The 4,781-nt window shown below is 39.8% G+C and overlaps 1 long non-coding RNA gene across 1 annotated transcript; it reads left to right on the plus strand.

The window, feature by feature from the left end:
• The first annotated feature begins 564 nt into the window (after positions 1 to 564).
• LOC118238322 lies at positions 565 to 4,546 on the plus strand. Its single transcript, XR_004769541.1, has 3 exons — positions 565 to 841; positions 3,152 to 3,266; positions 4,162 to 4,546. It is a non-coding gene; the product is annotated as an uncharacterized LOC118238322 (long non-coding RNA).
• Positions 4,547 to 4,781: the final 235 nt, after the last annotated feature.

The raw sequence follows: 4,781 nt of genomic DNA on the forward strand, positions 1-4,781 counted from the left end.
TTAAATTTATTATTGACCATACTGTCACCATGTGAAAAATGAGAAAACATTTTTTTTTGCTCTCCTTTATGGCAAAGAACCTTGATTGGATTTCTGGATTTGTTGCAGAAAATTCTCCTTCACATTAAACATGCTAACAAATTTCTTAGGGGCCCAGTCATTACTTTCAGTTCTGAAAATTTCTGTCTTATAGCAAATTTAGGCTAAAAACTTATGAAAGTAAAAATTATGTAATAATACAGATAACCTTGTCACATCAGTTTTCTCTGACATATGGATTAATTACTAAATTCAGTTTACAGTGAGTTGGTACCAATGTTGCATAATATAAGATTTCAGGGTCAGTGTGCTATAATACAGGCAAAGATTCTTTGGTTCCTAATGGTTAGTGAACTCCAAAGTAACCCTTGTACTGACCCAAATAGATTCTTTATTGACATCTTTAAAAGCCAGTGTTGTAGAGGCCCCTACAAAGAAAGGCTGGATTGAACTCAATAAAAAGGTTGGAAGATGTTTTTTACTGGTTATTTGTTTTCAACTTGACACAAGGAGAGTCATCTGAGAAGAGGGAACCTCAATTGAAAAAAGAAAAAGTTTCCATACGATCAGCCTGCAGGCAAGCCTGTGGAGAATTCTCTTGACTGACGATTGATGTGAAGACCTGATCCTCCTGTGGGTTGTGCCACTCCTAGGCTAATGGTCCTGAGGTGCAGAAGAAAGTAAACTGAACAAGCCAGAAGTATTAAGCAAGTAGACAGCATTCTTCCCTGCTCTCTGTCTCAGTTCCTGCCCCGCAGGTCCTGCCTAGGCTTCCCTCAGTGATGGACTATCGTCTGGAAGTGTAAGTTGGTGTAAATCCTTTGTTCTCCAAGTTGCTATTCGTTATAATGTTTGATCACAGCAATAGAAACCTGAACTATGAAAACATTTATGTAATTAATTGTAAAGTAAAGGAAACCTAACTTGAGAGGAGGAGAAGAAGAACGGATGTCTCTGGGGACCCAAGGTTTTTTTTTTTTTTTCTTTTTAGAGAGAGAGAGAGAGAGAGAGAGAGAGAGAGAGAGAGAGAGAGAGAGAGAATCACACTGATCTATAGCTTAATCTTTGTGTTGGGAAAGCAAAATGTAATCATTGCTGTGTCTTACCAAATTTTTGACAGAGAAGGCAAAAGCATGCAGTATAAGAAAGAGGGGGAGAGCGGATCATAGGAGCCAGTGCGGTCCAGGGCACAAGAAAACCCACGGAACCAACTAACCTGGGCTCATAGGGGTTCGCAGAGACTGACCAGGGAGCCTACTTGCTGCTCCAGTACCCCTGGACCACTTGTCTCTTCAAGCGTAGCTTCTCTTTTATTACAATTTCAAAGAAACATCCCAGGTCTCAGATAAGCTCATACTGCAAGTGAGACACCTACTTAAATTCTTCCCCTTAAGTCTCTGGATTATGCCAAATGCAGGAATGCGGCTAAACCTCTGCTGAAACCCACTGACAAGGGTTGTCTCAGATCACAGAGGCGACGAAAGGGGGCAGTGTTGCCTAGACTCACATTCTGTACCAACCCCCTTAAGAACAGTAGCCCCAAACCTTTGCTGAAAATTCAGGTAAAATAGAAATCTAAGCAAAATGCTAAAATATGCAGAGGTGTTGTTTCTTGAACACCTTCTACCTCCTGACTAATTTATAAATTGCTTTATTTAATGTTCATATGTCCCAGATAAGACACGGAAATTCCGGTGTTCAATCGAATTTAGACATTGCTGTGAATCTTCACAATTCCACGTCTGTGGATTGTGTGGTTCCTGTTAAATGGCCTTTGTTTCCTCTATCTGAGGTCTCCAGAATTTTACTTGCTGACTCTGCACTAATCAAATTAGTTTGTCCTTGTTTAGAAATAAATTTGCATAAGAAATCTATGGCTTTCATAAAACTCCTTTAGGCAATTTACACAAAGGGATTAAATTATGGTCACTGGAAATTTTGAAGAGCGCTCCCCCAACCCCCAAGAAACCACAAGTTACCAGGGAAAGTGGGGTCCTCTCGGGGTTCTTCGTCATTAATAAAACTATTTAAGAACAGACTCGCAGCCGGGCGTTGGTGGCGCACGCCTTTAATCCCAGCACTCGGGAGGCAGAGGCAGGCGGATCTATGTGAGTTCGAGACCAGCCTGGTCTACAAGAGCTAGTTCCAGGATAGCCTCCAAAGCCACACAGAAACCCTGTCTCGAAAAAAAACCAAAAAAAAAGAAAGTTGAGGGCAATTTTGTTAGAGTTTAAAAGGGTGAGCAATCTGTAATTCTTGGAGGCTTCCCATAAAAGGAAGATTAAAAAAAAAAAAATCAACAGAAAAGACCACATGAGGACAACAGGCTTCCAGGCAGGCCCAAAGCATTCAGAGAAAAGAGGGGAAGGCCCGAAGTACCAGAGGAAGCATACTTGGTTTCTGGCAGCATCTAAAAGGAAAAGGAAACATTCTGCATTTCTGAGTCAGGATTCAGAAAGGAGGATGACTCAACAGAACCTCATGCAGCTCTGTAGCAACACCCACAGGGAGCGGGCATTCTGGGAAGGAAAGTGCATGATCTCATTATGGGGTTATTATTCCTCCTACCTCTTTAGCATGGCGGATGGTGAGTCTGCCTTCCTGAGGAGTAGTCCCTTATCCTAGTGGTAGACCTGCCCAACTGGAATATTAGGGTTCTATCCTTGACCTTTAGAGCTACTGTAGTGTTTTCTTTTCTCCTCCATTCTGGGCTCCTTAGTCCTGATTTTTGCCTCCATGACCGAACAATTGAATTCCTTCTTTGGTTTCTCAAAATAGTCTCGATTGTATCTGTGGCTAGTGCTTCTTTGTCACTTAAATTACTTAATCTTAAAGACTGGGAGAAAGGCTTCTAAAAGTTCAACCTTGGTAGGACAGTTTTGTATGTGTGAAGTCTTTGCCAATTGAGTGTTTATAATTCAGGAACTTTGAGCATATGCAAAAAGGCTCTTGTACTAATCAGAATTTCATAGGGTTGTTGTCTGCAGTTACATGTGGAGTGGGTTAATTATGAACCAGAGCTTGGAAAAGTTTAGCACACTGAGAAGATATCAGAAATATCTCAAATGAATATTAATGTTTTGAAATGTCTATGTAATTGAAATCAATTTAGATGTAAAAGAATGTGAGGACGGGAATGCAATGGCAGAGTCCCACAGATAAATATGTCAAAACACATCAGAATTTCTGAGCCTATGGTGGAACCTGCATTGCAAGCAAGCTGCTAGGTAGGTATATCAGGCTTCATTTTGTTGTTGTTGCTGTTCTTTCAATTTTTCTTTTTTTTTTTTTTTTTGAGTTTTCTTATTTTCATCTCTAATGAGATAATTTGGGGTCTGGAGCTGCTGATTTTTCGTGGAAACAATACCTTCATTTTTAGCTTCATTTAACATTGACTGACGTACAGTCAGGCCCTGGTTTTGGCTTGACAGACCATAGATAAACTTTAAGTTTTAAGTAAGTAATTTCAAATCTACATCAGTCAGGTAGATACTGCATGCAGTCCCTTATATGGAGTGTCTAACTAACATATAGGAGGATAGTAGGACAGTGGTTGAAAGGTCCTGGAGAGAGGAGAAATAAGGAGATATTCTTCAGCAGATCTAAAGCTTGGTACAGTGCCTACAGGCAATCACATTTGCTGTGCACTTGAAGATTACGTTCAAGTGTAGATACCACTTTAAGCATTCCTACCAGAAGATTAAAAAAATACAAATGTGCATCAAAAGGTTTGGCAGTTTCACTGACCCAAATTTATGAAAATTGAATACACTATGTGGCATGTGTTTAAAGACACAAATTGTACCTCATTGAAGCTGATAAAATTTGTATGCAAAACAGTAGGTTGAGATATAGTTTGAATCTACTACAAAAGCCACTTGGAGAGGGAAAGGGAGGGTGGGACTTCCCATTTGACTTTGGAAGAATCAAGGTTCAGAGACATGAAATGAATTGACTTAAGTCATGAATAATTATCTACAATGGTATTGTACTTGAACACATCACAGAGATATCAGACACATTAGCCTGTTTGAGACAGACTTTCCATGCTATGTGTTGAGAAGTCCTATTTGTTCCTCCTCATAGGTTTTTCTGCCTATTAAAATTTTTTCATTCCTCAAGGTTCAGCGTGTATCCAAATTTAACCTGCTATCAGAAGAAATCTGCCTCCTCTTGAACATCAAATAGCATTTATACAAATCATCTATGACCCTTGTAGCCTGCTTCCTTCACTGCTATATTTTATTAAATAATAGGTTTTACTTCACTTGTGTAATGCTCATTTACATGGTCCTGTGTTATGGAAGGATATCATTATATAAGTATATTATGAACTTACTAAGTATTTTGAGTTTATTCCCCTTCCACCCCTCCATTTGTCTCCTTCATTGCCCTACAAAGTTTGCTTCTGTTTTTACATAATATATTTATGCATCATTTTATGTACCTATATAAAAACCTAGGAGCCAAAAATGGAAAAAACATGTGGTTGTTTGAATGAGAGAACTCTGGGCTCATATATTGGAATACTTAGTCCCTGCTTGGTGGAACTGTTTGAGAAAGATTAGAAACTGTGGACTTGTTGGGGTGGGTGTTGTCACTGCGAGTAGGCTAGGGTGTTTCAGAAGACTCAGGCCATTCCCAAACTCTCCCTCTCCCTGTCTTTCTCCCTTCTGCTCTCCCACACTCTCTGGTTGTGTCTCAAGACGTGAGTACTCAGTTACTGCTCTATCACCGTGGCT

Source organism: Cricetulus griseus, chromosome 4 (genome assembly GCF_003668045.3).
Source record: "Cricetulus griseus strain 17A/GY chromosome 4, alternate assembly CriGri-PICRH-1.0, whole genome shotgun sequence".
In the NCBI taxonomy this organism is placed as follows: domain Eukaryota; kingdom Metazoa; phylum Chordata; class Mammalia; order Rodentia; family Cricetidae; genus Cricetulus; species Cricetulus griseus.